At 41.7% G+C, this 18,318-nt stretch overlaps 1 protein-coding gene across 4 annotated transcripts in view; it reads right to left on the reverse strand.

Moving 5' to 3' along the window:
- The window catches only part of ptk7b (protein tyrosine kinase 7b), a 100,495-nt gene that overhangs the window by 40,233 nt on the left and 41,944 nt on the right, over positions 1–18,318 (reverse strand). The window contains exon 2 of one of the 4 annotated variants that reach the window (XM_061790903.1): positions 4,100–4,271. The exons of the other annotated variants lie outside the window; for them this stretch is intronic. The gene's annotated coding sequence lies outside the window, so the exon portion shown is untranslated. The remainder of the gene's footprint in view (positions 1–4,099; positions 4,272–18,318) is intronic. 4 annotated transcript variants of the gene reach the window in all.

Genomic DNA, 18,318 nt, shown 5'->3' on the forward strand with positions numbered 1-18,318 from the left:
TGGAGAATTCCATCCTTCCAACTTTGTGGGAACAGTTCTTCAATTTCTAACATGGCTGTGCACAAAGCAAGGTCCATAAAGACATGGATGACAGAGTCTGGTGTGGATGAACTTGACTGCCCTGCACAGAGTCCTGACCTCAACCCAATAGAACACCTTTGGGTTGATTTCAAGTGTACAGCGAGCCAGGCCTTCTCGTCCAACATCAGTCTGTGACCTCACAAATGCGATTCTGGAAGAATGGTAAAAAATTCCCATAAACACACTCCTAAACCTTGCGGACAGCCTTCCCAGAAGAGTTGAAGCTACTATAGCTGGAAATGGTGGACCGACATCATATTGAACCCTATGGATTACGACTGAGATGTTACTTAAATTCATGTGTGAGTAAAGGCAGGTGAGCGAGTACTTTGGTAATATGGTGTATTTCATATATACGTTGCTAGATGAGTCGTATAAAATGCTGAAGAGAAAATCCCTCATTCATTGAAGAAAAACTGTTGTAAAGTACTGCAGCTGAAGCAAGCAAGCCTTCAACAAGGGTAATTAAAGGGTGCAATGCTGCTGATCACAGCTCATTTGGGAACTGAGGAAATGCAACAGCTAAAGAAAAAAAGGCAGCAAACAGCATACAAGAGCACACTTAACATGAGTTTATACAATGCCTTATTTTACGATTCTAAAATGGAATCCAGTCGTTTGTGGTAAACTGAGTCATAGTTCCTTTGAATCAAAATGAGTCAACAGGTGGTTGAGTTACAATTGTAGGATGCCTTCCAGATGGCCCTTCCAGGCCACCCATGCAATGACCCCTCTCCTTTGTTCCCTTAATCTGCTGCTATTGTGACCCTGAAAATTAATGGATGGGAAAATTGGCTTTGCAACTACAAAAGCTGAGTGGGTACTCCTGACTATTACAGGGATCAATATGCACTTTCCGAGTGTTGCTTACAACAATACACTAATGTACCGGTGAGAGCAGCAGGTCGTATGCAATATTAACATCAATTCTGATTAAGGTAACTGACAACAAAGTGGAAGTAAGAAAGTAGGTTAAAGACTGATGGCGAAATGTGCTGAAAGGATAAAATGTCTGCGCACAGGGATTCTCCTCTTCGATTCAATACACTGTTGACCCCATTAAACCCGCCTTGGTTGGCTGAAATATCAGGTGGAAGTCAAACCAAAGTTGGCTCGATTCATGAATCCACTGTAAAAGGCTCTACACGAGCTAATACTGACTTAAGAGTTGCCTGTTAGCAAACAATGACATACGTTGCTAAGTTCATATATCTGAAAAAATACACAGTACCGCAAAGCCAATCAAATTTACATGAAAGAAAAAAAAGAAGAAAAAAAAACGTAAGAGGATGACTTCACATCCATGGCCATGTTTAATTTCATTGTAAAGTGCTTATTAAGTTTTTTTTTTTTTTTTTTTGGATACCGATTTAGACTGACTGTGCAAAGGGCTGGGGAAATGAATACAGTCGTTGTTTGTAGTGTAGTGGTTCACATAACAGATACAGGAAGCAGGCAGGGGTTTGATTCCCACTCAATGCCCAGCGCTCGGCTGACTGAAGTCCAGGGAGTAGTTTGCCTTTGGCCCAAAGTCAGCTAGGATAGGCTCCAGTCCTAGCCATGACCCTGAACAGGATAAGTAGTACAGAGAATGGATGGATGTATCGATTGAGTGACAAGAGAGACAAATATGACAGGCTCACTGCTCTCTCCATTGTGGAGACAATTGGAACAAAGTTGATTATGACATTTTTCTTAAGTTACTGCAGAGTAATAAAAACCAACGATGCTGATGTAGGAGCAGCACCCATATCAAATATCCAAGTCAAAGCAAGGCAACAGCAGGCAAGTGTTTCCCAATGACAAGATGGCGGAACAGAGTTTTGGCGTCACAGAAATGAGCCTTGCTGATGCATTGATTGGAATAACCAACATCACTGTGCTCAGATGCTTATCTCAAGGACATCACAATCACTGGCACCCGGTTCTGAAAGCCTAACCCATTAGACTATTGTTTATACCAGTGACAGCAGGGTTATAGATCCCGTCAAGAACCAAAAACATAATCAATCAGAAACATTTTCTGCCACTGATAACAATGAACGCCCTCAACCAACTGTCATGTTTGCAATTTCAAACCACTATTTAACAAGCAGCAGAATCAATCGCACCGGATATAATAGTATGAGATCAGATAGCAGATCTTTCCTGAAATGCACAAACAAATGCACAACCTGTTAGTGAATACTAAACATCAAAGAAGCACAGAATAAGACCACAATATTTTTGTATCCAACAACTACCAAAGAGCTTGAATAGCTTGATTTACATGCAGAGACAAACATCTTGTTTGTTTTATGCAGAGCGGAGGTCGGACAGGGGCTTTTACTGAGTGCACTGAACGGAAAATATCCTATCCATTTTCAGAATGCACGGAAACGCTAATGCATACAGCTCTGGGAACTATTCTCTCGTTAAAAGCATCTACTCTTGCTGCTGGACTGCCAGGAGCAGCAGACAGGACAGTGAACAAGATGGTCCAGGAAGGAAGACTTCGACTGCCTGTGGCCAATTAATTCTAACTGGAGCAGTTGTACTTAAAAAAACACCGCTGTTTGCATTTGTATGCTTACAATATTTAAACTGCTCCACTAATTCAGTGACGTGAGGAGATTGTTATAAATATTGTAATATTCAGATATTTGGGAAGGTGCAGATTTCTGCTGCTGCACTGGGATGCAAAGTAAGCAGGGTAATTTTATTCAGAGGGGATGTAAAATGGAGTGAAACACAAAGAGATGGGAAAACCATTTTTATGTAGATGTGACAGAATGCCAGCCATTGGAAGCTAAGTTCTGAATGATAGCAATTCCATAATCAAATTTTAGGAATCTATCCTGGATGACAGCCTGCACTGTATTTTCAGAGAGAAGCCACAGACCATCCATCACTCTACTGGCAAGAACAAGTTTTCAAAAGCTAAAAGGAAAACCTCAGATGAAAATCATTGATAGCTTCATCCTCAGATGGGTTTTCAGACCCAGATGCCTGCAAGATAAAGTGGACTGGGAATGAAGGGTAAAATCATGGGAGGAACTAGAGCCTACTCGCAGATATTTTATGGGCTGACAGCAAACCACTGTGTGCGTGCAAGCGGATGTGACAGTTATATGGTCAAATATTCTCGTGGAAAACCCCTAAACAAAAATAAATACAGTGCCGTGAAAAAGTATTGGCCCCCTTCTCAAATTCTATATTATTATTTTATCTATAATATCTATATTACATCTATATATTTGCATAGTTTCCTCACTTTAATGTTTTAAGACCATCAATCAACTGTAAATATCAGACAAATATAAACCAAGTGAATTTAAAATGCTGTTTTTTGGGGGTGATTTTCATTTATCAAGCAACAACTTAAACTGAAGTATTTTCTATAACTGGCAATGACTCTCTCACATCTTTGTGGAGATATTTTGGCCCACTCTTCCTTGCGCAATTGTTTGAATTCTGAAAAAATGGAGGGTTTTCATGCATGAATGGGATTTTTAAGGTAATTCCAATGCATTTCCATCAGATTCAAGTCTGGACTTAAACCATTCAGAAGTTGACTTGCTGGTGTGTTTTGGATCTTTATCCTGCTGCAAAACTCAAGTGCGCTTCAGCTTGAGGTCACAAACTGAGGGCTAAACATTCTCCTGAAGGATTTTCTGTTAATAAATGGTTCCATCAATCACAGCAAGTTGTCCTGGTCCTGAAGAAGCTAAGCAGCCCAAGACCATCACACTACCACCACGTTTGACTGTTGGTATGATGTTCTTTTTCTGAAATGCTGTGCTACATTTATGCCAGAAGTAACGAGACACACACCGACCAAAATCTCAACTTTCATCCCCTCAGTCCATATAATATTTTCAGAAGAGTCTTGGGAATAATTCTCATGTTTTTTTTTTTGCAAAAGTAACAAGCCTTTATGTTGTTTTTGGTCAGCAGTGGTTTTCGCCTTGGAACTCTGCCATGGATGCAGTTTTTGCCCAGTCTCTTCCTTACTGTTGTGTTATGAACACTGACTGACCTTAACTGAGGCAAGGGAGGCCTGCAGTTCTTTAGAAGTTGTCCCGAGTTCCTCTGTAGCCTCCTAGATGAGTCATTGCTGTTCTCTTGGGTTAATCTTTGTAGGCTGGCCACTCCTGGAATGGTTCACCACTGTTCCATGTTTTCTCCATGTGAGGATAATGGCTCTCCCCCTGTGGAATCCTAAAGCTTTAAAAATGGCTTTTGTAACCCTTTCCAGACTGACAGATGTCAATTACTTTATTTCTCAACTGTTCTGGAACTTCTTTGGATTGTGTAATTTTGTTGCAGCTTTTTTAGGTCTTTTGTCGGACTTAAGTGTTAAGTCTGTTTAAGTGTTTTCTTGATTGAACAGTTCCGGAGGTAATCACGCTTGGGTGTGATCAGTGAAAATTAACCAAAAATTGTGATTAGCTACAATTCATGATTTTAACAAGGGGGGTGATTACTTTTTCCACACAGGGCCAGGTAACTTTTAATTATTTTTTATTCCTTAAATGAAATCAGCATTAAAAAAACCAGTTTGAGTTCACTTGGGTTATATCGGTCTGATATTTCCATTTGTTTGATGATCTTAAAGTGGGGAAACTATGCATAAATATAAGAATTTGAGAAGGGCAATACTTTTTCACAGCACTATGTATGGCTACTCAACTATTAAAGTATGGCTCCAAATTATATTTCCTTCTAACCCCCTAAAATTACTTTAAATTGTTGGCCACAGTCAATTTGTGCATGAAATATTTGTATATCGTTGCGTTTAAATTATTCTGTAAAAGTGTTTGTTTTTTTAACCCCAATACAGTAGTGGTTTCCAACATGGGCTTGGTACCTCCAGCATGACCCTCACAAAGAAATCACTAGAGCATGAAGCTAAAATGTAGCCCAAACAAAGAGGTCAGGCATTCTTATTTATCTTGACAGCAGAGACATTTAACAGGCAAAATTCCATCACGGACATACTTCAGCAAAACACTAACAAGACAGATAGATGTACATCATACTCACACATTGTGACAGATCAGTGGGTAGTGACAAATATGATTAGTAGTATTAAATATGATTAGAACATTTGAGCATGACGTATTTTGTGTTAAATTACACTAACTGTGTTTATTCTTAACATTTGCATTAGGTGGCAGGTCAACCTTAACAGTAAACCTTAACAATAGTTAAGCCAACCTGAAGAAATGTTAGTTGCACTTTATTCAAATAAAGTGTGAATGCATTTGCCATCAATGGCTGTTTATTATATCCATAATTACTTTTACCTGATACATTCGCGAGAAACCAAAGGAATTTTCACCTGCACTGTCCAGTATCCAGGTATTTGTTGTATTTTATTTTTGTTTTCACACTGAATTTTTGGCTAAAAAGTTACTGAATTGAATTCAAGCCACTGAATCGTTCCGAGTTGCATCATTCTAGATGAACCAATAACGTCCTTGAATCAAATCAGCAACCACGAATCATGATACAATTTTCTTTTTCTTTTTTAAATGAATCGTTACACCCCTAAAAATTAGAATCAACCAAAGTATTGGAACAACAGCTGGATTCAGTGCACTTCCACACAAATGCAAACCACAACCACAATAATAACATTTTGCTTGAAAAGACAGAATTTATGATACAGCTCTTGTATTGGATGTCATTAAATTTTCAAATGTTATATAAATCACATCAGGACATCATACAGGACATTATAAGAGCTTAAAATAGACGATTGTAGCTCAACCTTGATCAATTAAATGGTGAATAGAAAATGTAAAAAAGAACAATTCCCAGTTGCCTCATTGCAGAACATCAGTAAAAAGATCTCTACTGGTCCTATTTTAAATCTGCAGAGTACATCGCTGTGTTCATTCCACTGCTCCTAAAGGGAACTTCAATTGAAAGAAGCTAATTTCTTACCATTGTCACAGGTATGCATACCTCCTACCATATTGCAATCCTGGCTCTTATTGTACTAGGTAATTGCTCTGGGTAAAGTTATACGCTTCTGTGGAAAAAAAGGCCAAGCTTATTATAACAAAGCTAAATGAGATCGCTTTCATTTTCTGCATGGTGTTCTCCTTTTTACCAGTGACAGCAGGCGGTGGTCTCTGCACCAAACCAGACAAAGATCCTAACTCCCTTGCTTATTACCAGGCAACACTGGCATGGCAACCAGTATGCAAGATCTCCCGGTGGACCAGATCCCACATCATTTTGCTTTGCTCTTGCTCAACCACCGTAATCTGAAGTGATCTAGGTTTTGACAGATGTATAAACAAAAACCTGACACTAACAACCTAAGAGTCTTGTTTGTGAGTGGATTTATTTCACATAAAAGCTCCTAAAGTTATATTTCGACAGATGTATGTCACCACTCCTACACCGTTATCAAAGGAGGACCCATCCATCCTAACAAGTCTGAGCATGTCTGCACTCCTCACTTTCGGAAAGGATGAAGTGTTCCCACATGATCTCCATGACAGAAATAATAATAATAATAATAATAAAACAAAATACAGATGTAAAAATGTGCAGAGGAGGTGGAACAAGTGTCAGTCATGATGCTCATAATAAGCATCAAAGTGTTTGTCTGGCTCCACCTATACACTTCGCTGAGTGTTTTCTAATAGGCCAACCAATGTAGGCTGTTAGTGTCTCCTAACTAGGTAGAATTGTTGAAAATAGACCTGACCTCAACATTATCGGGATGTCTATTAAAGACCCTGTAAATTGATTTCAGTGATTTCATTAAATCAGAAGAGCTGAGAACGTGCAAAGAGAGAACAATTTATGACTGAATCGTTGAGGGATAGTGTTAAACTCTTTTTCACCATTTCAGTTGTCCACATTTTTGGGGCGTGGCTAAAAACCATCATTCCAGACGACCCGGCCGCTGGTCCGTTTGCTAACCTGCTAGCCCGCTACACCACTGTTGCAAATGTGTAGCTTGCGAGCCTTGTCCATGTAACTAATATTCCACGACAATAACTGTAGTGTGGATTAATTTTATGTGATTTGATTTTACTTCAACACAGAACTTTGCAACGCCGACACAACGTTATGCTATTTCTTATTCTGGTATACAGTACAGGAGAGGTGGGTGCCAAAGTGACAGCGGCTCCAAATTAAGAAACATTTCATAGCAAATATGAGCACACGTCGCTCATCATGTTTCCCTACTGTGTCCCTCCACACCTGCTTTTATAACTGTCAAGCTGTATGTCAAAGCGACATCTAAAATATAGTTCGACTGAGGCCGACCACCTTTCAACACCCACTCATAAGACGCCAACTGTTGAAAAACAGGCAGTCTAATTCTGCCTCATGTAAACTTTAAATCCTGAGGACAAAAAAAGTGTGGGCAGGTTGAGTGGGAAAGTAGAGCAAAGAAATTTGACATAATTTACAGAGAACCAAATAACCTAATATATAACCTTTGTGATGAGTTTGACCTTTGAGCTGTATTACTGAAAGGAGCCATGAGTATTATTACCCATGCTAGACAAGCCTTCTGAAGCAGCCGCCATCCTGCAGCCCTGCTTTTATGAGACAGTGAATTTGGGAGCAATTATTAGATTAGGCTGGATTAGGCTTTGCTCAGGTGAGGAAGACTGGGCTGTTCCTGTCTCTTAGGGTCTCAAAAACCTGGCACTAATCTGATAGAGACTTTTTAGTGGGAACACAGAAAAGAAAGGCTACTCTTCCTCCTCGTCTAGATTTTGTATACACAAAGGTCTACACAAACCTGAAAGCTTACTGCGGGCTATGTTCAAACTATCCTGCAAATGGCTTGAGTGAAATCTAACAGTAATTTACATTTAAAAATATAAAGCACGGTAATGTAGAACATCTGGCATCACGCTCTACAACATTTCCAAGATTATGAACGAACGATGGAAGATTAATTTGTAGTGAAGCAGAGATGTTCTGCCATTTGCACCCATGCTAAACACACAAGCCTGATAGATGTTACGGACCAAAGAGTCCACTTTTTAAGTGGCTGTTTTAAGAATCAAAGCTGGTTGCAAGTTTAATTTTTTCTCTGTAGGGTTTTGGAGACAGTCTCAACAGTGTAATACGACCGACATCAAATATAGCTGCGAAAAGTGGGGTACTGTTTAAAAGCATTCCTTGTAGAAGTATGATGTGGGGATAAACAACCTCAATGGTTTAAACAGCGCTCCCCTGCGCAACCAAGCAAGCTTACTGCCATCTAGTTTGGCAATGCGTGTCCAATCTTTTTCCCTGTCATTACAGGACTTCATGAATGAAGTCAAATCTCTGGTTTTGGCTGTCAGTGCTGCTCTGTTCTCCACAGGCAGTGCTGGCTGATACCTGCACCTCAGTTATGTCCAAGCATAAGTGGTAATACTGAATGTGATGGTAAACTATGTTCCAGGCTGGGGAGTGGGCTAAGATATGGATGGATAAGATGATATATGGCATATGCCAATAGTGATGAAAGCATGGATATGTTTCCATGCTCCTTAAAAAAAAATAATTAATGGGAATTTGTTCACTACTATTATAATACATCCATGAAGTACAATTTCTTCATATAATTTATCACAAGAAGGAAGACTGTGGCATCAATGATAAATCAATCCTTTGTTCTCAAGAGTAACATTGATTGCGTTATACATAAACACAATGAGATATATATAAAAAAAAGTTATTAAAAACAACAATATTCCATTTGGATTGCACCATCAAGAAGACACAGATACAATATCCTCATGACACAATTACAACAAGAAGGAATACTTAATAAAGCACGAATGGAGACACGTCAGCATTTACACGTTCATTCACTCAAAGTTCCTGAGTACAATCAGGACTTCCCTATCAAAGTGCAACTGGCCTCCATAGAAGCATCTAAAATCTGATAACTGTCTACCCCTACCAAAGCGATTGTGAGCATCCTCCTCACAATGCCCTTGAAACACATACGAACGCAAGCACACGCATGCACACACAAATCCCTTTGGCAAGGGAGTTCCTGAAAGAAGGGCAACATACATGGTCTTTTAAAGCCTCTCTTACCCACTTAATCCAACTCAAACATGCACAGATGTTGATGCTGGCAGGGGCTAAAGTGACAAACCTGGCATCCAGGTTGTTTCCAGTCAGCTCTTTGGTGTTACTTTGCTTGCATAATTTGCACAACTATGAGTGAGCTGAGTGTGGTCACTGCACCTTATTTAGCGGTAATAGTTCCAGACAGAAGTCTACTGTAAATAAACTCCCTGCGAAAGTCAACCACATTGGTCTGAGTGTCAATTTGTCCGTTCATTTATTGATTTTTGGGAGTAAAAATAAATTATTATTTTGAAAAGTTGTCATGTAGGGCTAAGTAAGCCTGTAACAAAACTGAAAATCGTGATACTGTAAGACACAAACCTATGTTGTCTTTGAAATGGCAGGAGTCCAACCCTCACCGGAAACGAGTCCGACTTACTGCCGGCAATGCGGACCAAACTCTGACACTGGTCGTACAGGGACCGAACAGCCCGTATCAGGGGGTTCAGCACCCCCCACACGACTCCCCGAGAGACACGGTTGAACGCCTTCTCCAAGTCCACAAAACACACGTAGACTGGTTGGGTGAACTCCCATGCACCCTCAAGGACTCTGCCGAGGGTGTAGAGCTGGTCCACTGTTCCACGGCCAGGACGAAAACTACACTGCTCCTCCTGAATCTGAGATTCGACTTCCCGACGGACCCTCCTCTCCTGCACCCCTGAATAGACCTTACCAGGAAGGCTGAGGTGTGTGATCACCCTGTAGTTGGAACACACCCTCCGGTCCCCCTTTTTAAAAAGTGGGACCACCACCCCAGTCTGCCAATCCAGAGGCACTGTCCCCGATGTCCACGCGATGTTGCAGAGGCGTGTCAACCAGGACAGCTCCACAACATCCAGAGCCTTTAGCAACTCGAGCGAATCTCATCCACCACCGGGGCCTTGCCACCGAGGAGCTTTTTAACTACCTCGGTGACCTCAACCCCAGAGATAGGAGAGCCCGTCTCAGAGAGCCCAGACTCTGCTTCTTCATGGGAAGGCGTGTCGGTGGAATTGAGGAGGTATTCGAAGTATTCTCCCCACCGATTCACAACGTCCTGAGTCGAGATCAGCAGTGTCCCATCCCCACTATAAAACAGTATTGATGGTGCACTGCTTCCCCCTCCTGGGACGCCGGATGGTGGACCAGAATTTCCTCTTTTTCCTATTTGGATTCAGTACATCGAAATTGTCCAAAATCAGCTAAAAAACAAAAATAAAAAAAAATCGTAGAAAAATTTGTTGTTGACCAGTGTAATTAGCGTACGTACCTGGTGACAGTTTTTAAATGGTCATGTGGACATACTGTATGTGGTATGTCACCTCACATATTTGAACAGTAAAAGATATGAAAATAATAAAAGATCTGAAAATAAACATTTGTCCAATAACGAAAGTAAAAATCAACAGTTCTATAAACTTAAATAGTATCGCTTTCGTCTTGGAAATGATGGATGAAAATACAAATTTTGCCTTGCACAGTTTACTAAAGATCTTACTTTCGTCTATTTCCCATGTTCCAGATTTACACAGGAATCCAAAATGACCCCAAAGGTCACATTTGCTGACCATTTCTTTGTTCTTTGGTTGAATCAAATGCAAAGCGACCCCCACTGGCCAGGAGGTGAATCAATACAGAGGATTTACTGAATCGATATATTGCAATGCATCGATTAATCGATATTTTCACCCAACCCTATTCACTATATTAATCTATAAAAAAAATTAAGTGAGTTCAAACCGTGGGTCAGAAATCGAGATACGAATCAAATCTTTATTTGGGTGTATCCTAGGGCTAAGTATGTGCTGGATTCCATCACTCTAAAAAGAATGATCCCTTTCCAGACAACTCATTTATCAAGCATACACCCAGAACTGTGCATAAAGCGTGCGACGAACATTCCCGCGCAAAATATGGGATTTATTTATCAAGTTGGATTGATCTGTGGGGATGTGTAAATTTTCACACAGCTCTGACCATGCGTACAAACAAAACCTTGTTGTAGAATAGTGAAGCTACAAATAGAACGCACTCAGCGCATCACCAAAGCCAGCCGAGTGCACAATGCGATTCTGTTGTCCCCACCTGAAAATTTTAGCGGGAGATTGCAGACCTATGCAGCATTTTGCATTACACACTGCCAAATCATGCCGATGTGCAATAATTTTCCTGGCTGCAATTTACATCCAGTTGCCGTACAGACATCACAAACAAGCCAAAATTAAACAAGGGTCTCCCAAACATGTAGCTGAAGCCGTAGAATACACCCACATTTCAATTAATGAATCATCACACAACAAATTCAGCTATGTGAAAAGAAAAGGATTTCATTCAATCAATGCACGAATAATCTGCAATCCACGTTGCTTGGAGGAAGTCACAATTATTTCATTCATTAATTTGTTCTACAGAATAGCTCTGTGGATGTCTGCCTTGGGAGCTGTGGTTGAGGATGGCTGGCTGCACGTATAATGACGTGTCCCAATGCTTGCAATATTGATATTCATTATTACTTGTCCTCAATCCAGTCAATTAAAGATAATTCGCATCTGTGGGCCCTGACACATTTTTTGGCATTTGTTGGTGCCTGCATTAATTATTCCAAAGTAGTATATTTTGGGTTCTTTTCCACTTTTCAGAAAAGTTCTGCAATCATTGTCGGTCTCATGGAGATATTGTTTTTCTTCACCCTCTTTTTCAGAGAGGGAAGTCAATCCCCACATTCTTAAAGTTTGTGTTGCTACCAAACAAACCCTTTCCAAAAAATAAAGAATATCATGGAAAAGTTAATTTATGGGGGCACGGTGGCCGACTGGTTAGCACATCTGCCTCACAGTTCTGAGGATCGGGGTTCAAATCCAGGCCCCGCCTGTGTGGAGTTTGCATGTTCTTCGTGCCTTCGTGGGTTTTCTCCAGGCACTCCGGTTTCCTCCCACATCCCAAAAACATGCATGGTAGGTTGATTGAGGACTCTAAATTGGGCTTAGGTGTGAATGTGTGTGCGAATGGTTGCTTGTTTATATGTGCCCTGCGATTGGCTGACGACCAGTTCAGGGTGTACCCCGCCTCTCGCCCGAAGATTGCTGGGATAGGCTCTACCACGCCCGCGACACCAGTGAGGAAACATATTTAGCTATTTCCATCAAAAAAAATCCTAAACAAATGTTATTTAACCTTTTAAAGAAATATACTTTGATTCAAGAATTATGGATATTATCACCAAAAATTATACAAACACTTATGGACTCCTTTACTTGGCAACATACGCCACTTATGTTTCCACCCACTCAGCTAGAGCTGATGATGGCCAAGGTGATTATGCTGCTTCTATAAACAATTTAACTCCTCAGCATTGACTCATCACACCCTCTCTGAGAAAAGGGGGTTTCAATCACAGTGCAAACATGACAGAAGTAAGGCAGTTTAGGTTGTATTAACTAAAAGCACAATTACTGTCGGCTCACTTATTCATATGTAGTCAGTTCGGGGTCTCTGTACAGGAACTGGAATATCTGATCTCTCCCCAAGATACCTGGACAGTCATTTTCTAAGGTACAGCAGATGAGGATATCCATCTAGTAGAGGAAAGCCCAACATAAAAAGACCCTGAGATGGATATGAAATGTGTTGGGTGACTAACATTTAAAGACTTAATATGGCACAGCTAAGATCCTGTGTGTCTAATGAGGGTTGGTAGGGGCAGTATCCCTATGATCCAACAGGCACTATAATTTAGATGTGTTTTCTTAGGCCTCAGGTCCACTGAGGATTCGCTGTTAGGAGTAGAGAACAGCTGCTTTGTTAGTGACAATTGACAATTCGGGCCACCTGGTAACCTAGTAACATCTACACCATGCCAAAAGAGCAATATAAGCAAGCAACAATGCTGCAGTCAGCAGGGTAATTATCCAACCAGAATCTGTCGTCAAACTTGGCTCCCTTTGCAGGTTCTGTCAGTGGTTTCTTCTAAATAGCACGCATCAGTGCAATGGTTAGTGTTTCATGTATGTGAAGCACTGCGAGTGGCATTTAACAGAAGGTCAAGTATCTGACATTAAAATTGAAATATTTCTTTTCAGATTTTAGTACATTTGGTAAATGCCATATCAGTTTAAAAAGGTCAAGCAGATTATTCCTGTTTCTGTCAATTAAGTTAAACGATTTGCAAACCTGTGTCTTACATGAATATCATGGACTGTTTAAATGCATACTGTATGTACAGGCAGTTAAGAATTGTGAGACATTATCTCCTCCCTTAAGTAAAAAAGTAATCTTTGTAAGGAATGTTTGTGGTCCAGTAAATACACCCCAATACACAGTGTAAATTGGAAATAAGGTAACTGTCGGGAAATTTCATTAGGAATCAAGTCCATCAGCAGTTTAAAACGAAGGGGAGGAAAAATGGAACCTTCCATTCTAAACCCACCAATACCATAATCATATTCAAGGAATTTATTAAATTAGGACTGTATTGTAAATGGACACATTTACATATCAACAACATACTGGCTTCCTGTCCTCCTAAATGTAAACAGCATTGAAGCCTGACTGGCACAATGAGCTCCCTCTGAGTATGCAGTCATTCACATTCTGGTAAGAGACCTCGCACTCCAGGAGACGGTGCAATCACCCCCCCCCCACCCTCACCCCGCCCCACCACACCACCCCGCCCGAGACTTCACGAAATGACACCTTTTACGAGCTCACACACTCGGCCACTAATTAGCTGGCCATGATTGTGTGTACTAACTGGATGAAGGGCGAGCAGCTGTTGCTATAGACAGTGCCTTCAAATGTGAAAGACACGAAAGAGACAAGGAAGCAAAAGGGAAAAGTGACAATATGCATGTCTGCCTTGGTGGAATAAAAGGAGCTAGCCTCACATTAAGCTATCCTCATGCCTACAACTAATTACCAGGATATAAAGCAGGAGCCCTCCTACTCTTTCTGTAGGATCCACTGAGTATGATTGCAGTTTTCCGTTGGATTTTCCCATCTTCCTCGTCCAAGACCACTGTGATGTTTTCAGACCATAATAATTCACATCCTTACCACGCTGCAAAGGGAGGGCAGATATTTTCTTTCAAAGTAGAGATGTTTATGTTTTCCCACACTGGTTGCGGTTGGTGACCTGCCCAGATATACCGTATATGTGTGTTTTGATAGAGGAGAATGAAACTGCATTTAAGTTTACCTTTAAAACAAGATGTGTAGGTCCCGTCCGGGCAAACCAAAAAAAAGGAAAGAGAAGAAGCCCATTAGCTATGGCTTCAATATCAGCAGACTTATTAACACAAAGTGGTCTGTGTTTTGGCCAACGTAAAAACCTTTTTATTCTTTTCTTAAAAAAAAAAAAAAAAAAAAAGTTTGATTATAGTAGTTTACTGTCCAGTTTCAATTTCTAGCCAAATGTAAAAATAATAATAATTTTAAAAAAATGTGACCGATGGATTTAAGGGTATCTGTGGGAGTCTAAAACAAATGTCAAATTCCTAATTTAAGAAACTTGAATTATTAAAGGTCCCTTATTTTGGCTATTTAGACCTCCACAGTGACTCTCTAACATTGACTTAGTATAAAAATGTCAATTTCATTAAAAAAATAAAAATTAATAAATTAAAAAAACTTGGTTTTGTCATATTTGTTCCCAGAAAAGGCCTCTCTGACAGCTACTTCTGTTTAACCCCGTTTCGTCCTTATTTGGCTAAGGCTGCCCCCTTTTCTCTGATTGATTGCGTCCGTGTAGAAGACCCACTTGTGATAGCACACGTGTTTGTTATGTTGACAGCGCTGGCTCGGGAGCGGACAGGGAGGCAGAGATCTTCACCAGTGACGTCGATAAGCTTGAGAAATACAAAAAACCTGATTGCAGGTCTCTCGACAGAAAAACGTCTGGAGCTCAGGAATGTGTGGACGATTTTAATTCATATTTCACATGTTTACTGAGGCACAGAGAGCCAATCTTAAATCCCAAATACTAGAAAAAGTTGGTTTGGTAAATTATGGCACTTAACATTTGTTTGCCTTACTGGTTTCCCTATTCCCCTCCTACTGTTATGGCCTCATCTTGGCAGTGTTAATTCCACGGGACGGAGGGAAACTGAAGCGCAAAAAAATTATAATAATACCAAAAAATAAATAGTGGCAGCAGCAATGTTGATGATATTCTGTATGTCTTAACTACAAGACCTTTGCCACCATGTGAGAGATCCCCACCTGTGAACCTTACGAGACAAGACAGTCACATGACCGCACACAATGTCTTCTATTGGGCTTCGTGGGCATACTGTAGATATAAACACTACATACGCCAGCACGGCTAATCAACTTGCCTATGTGGCGGCCATATTGGGAAGGTCGTCGTTCCCCTAGAAGGCAACGGCGTGCGACTATTTAGATTTCAGATGACAAAAACAATAGCTTTCATGCACTGTATTATTTCCCTGGCACTGTCTGCCCAAATGTGGATATTCAAGCCCACTTCTAAGTTTCAGATGTTTTTGTTGATTTGGCTGTGCATATTACTAAAAGATTTGGGGTATGTGCTAATCTTGTTCTCACACACACACACACACACACACACACACACACACACACACACACACACACACACACACACAGCACCTTCACATTTTATTTAGTTATAGTTTAGTGCTTGTGTTATTTTATTTGATGTTCATGCTCTGACAAATCAGAAGTTACTCACCATTTACTCAGTACTTGAGAAGTTTTTTCCATCCATCCATCCATCCATCCATCCATTTTCTACCGCTTATCCGAGGTCGGGTTGCGGGGGCAGTAGCTTTAGCAGGGACACCCAGACTTCCCTCTCCCCAGCCACTTCATCCATCTCTTCCAGGGGGATCCCGAGGCGTTCCCAGGCCAGCCGAAGGACGTAGTCTCTCCAGTGTGTCCTGGGTCGTGCCCGGGGTCTCCTCCTGGTGGGACGTGCCCGGAACACCTCACCAGGGAGGCGTCCGAATCAGATGCCTCAGCCATCTCAACTCTGAGATCCTCCCGGATGACCGAGCTTCTCCCTCTCTCTAAGGGAAAGCCCGGACACCCTGCGGAGGAAACTCATTTCGGCCGCTTGTATCCGGGATCTTGTTCTCGTGACCATAGGTGAGGGTAGGAACGTAGATCGACCGGTAAATCGAGAGCTTCGCCTTAGCTTCTTCTTTACCACAACTGATCGATACAAAGTCCGCATCACTGCAGACGCTGCACCGATCCGCCTGTCAATCTCCCGTTCCATTCTTCCCTCACTCGTGAACAAGACCCCAAGATACTTGAACTCCTCCACTTGGGGCAGGATCTCATCCCCGACCTGGTGAGGGCACACCACCCTTTTCCGACTGAGGACCATGGTCTCAGATTTGGAGGTGCTGATTCTCATCCCAGCCGCTTCACACTCTGCTGCGAACTGCTCCAGTGAGAGTTGGAGGTCACGGCTTGATGAAGCCAACAGAACCACATCATCTGCAAAAAGTAGAGATGCAATATTGAGGCCACGCCCTCTACGCCTCAGCTGCGCCTAGAAATTCTGTCCATAAAAGTTATGAACAGAATTGGTGACAAAGGGCAGCCTTGGCGGAGTCCAACCCTCACCGGAAACGAGTCCGACTTACAGCCGGATATGCGGCCCAAACTCTGACTCCGGTCGTACATGGACAGCCCATATCAGGGAGTTCGGTACCCCATACTCCCGAAGCACCCCCCACAGGACCCCCCGAGGGACACGGTCGAACGCCTTCTCCAAGTCCACAAAACACATGTAGACTGGTTGGGCGAACTCCCATGCACCCTCGAGGACCCTGCCAAGGGTGTAGAGCTGGTGCATTGTTCCACGGCCAGGACGAAAACTACACTGCTCCTCCTGAATCTGAGATTCAACTTCCCGAAGGACCCTCCTCTCCAGCACCCCTCAATAGACCTTACCAGGGAGGCTGAGGAGTGTGATCCCCCTGTAGTTGGAACACATCCTCCGGTCCCCCTTCTTAAAAAGGGGGACCACCACCCCAGTCTGCCAATCCAGAGGTACTCTCCCCGATGTCCATGCGATGTTGCAGAGGCATGTCAACCAGGACAGCCCTACAACATCCAGAGCCTTGAGGAACTCCGGGCGAATCTCATCCACCCCTGGGGCCTTGTCACCGAGGAGCTTTTTAGCCACCTCGGTGACCTCAACCCCAGAGATAGGAGAACCCGCTTCAGAGAACCCAGACTCTGCTCCCTCATGATGGATACTAGGAGTGTGTGGGGTGACACGTTCCAAGTTATTTTGCAACTCGAGATACATGGAAAAAAATAGTCTTCTTTCAGAAATACTTATAAAACGAATAGTATTGGTATCAGGGGTGGACAAGCAGTTGGTATGAGTGTAGTTTGTCTTTACAAACTGGCAGTATCGACTGCTGGCCTGGTTTCAATAGTAAAACGTTTTCATTATTTTTTGTAGGTCTGTGTGAGTGGGGAATGTTTTGAAAACACTCATTTAACTTTTATGTTGTCATCATGTAAACGTACACAGCAAAAATGTGGATAACAGTAGTTGGGTCTTGATATCACCACATTTAATATTTACTTTCAAAAAGGAAGGAACATTTTTACAGCTTGGCCCTTAAAAGCTGTAAAGAAAACCAATCATGTTGAGCTTCCCTATAGCAGATGTGCTCCAACTTACATCAGTGGTGCCTTTTGACAAGGAAACTTAACCTCAGGCTTTATATACTATAACATGCCTTCTACCACTAGAATATTCAATTTCTCGGCAGAAAAACAATGCATTAAATGAAAAACAATATCAGATCAACTTACACTGGAAAATAGGAGTATTTGTGTGTAATATCACCCCCTCTCAAACAAAGCATGCAGTAACACTCTGATCTGTCTACCCATCTGGTCTAGACCCAGACTAACAGCCATACCACTATGGCCTACTTCTTGTGTCAATCCTACTGAATAAGATGGATGAGGCATTATGATGAGTAACATCCCCCCTTCAGAAATAACCCAGGACATGTGGGAAAACAAGAGGATGAGCGCAAAAAGCCTGAAGTAAGGAGTCTGACATATAGATAAATACCTGTCTGTTTTCATCAAGTATTTGAGAGGGATGTATTGACCCAAGACAATCCTAGACATGCCCCTCTAATACCCAAT

This window comes from Phyllopteryx taeniolatus, chromosome 11 (genome assembly GCF_024500385.1).
Source record: "Phyllopteryx taeniolatus isolate TA_2022b chromosome 11, UOR_Ptae_1.2, whole genome shotgun sequence".
Lineage (NCBI taxonomy): Eukaryota > Metazoa > Chordata > Actinopteri > Syngnathiformes > Syngnathidae > Phyllopteryx > Phyllopteryx taeniolatus.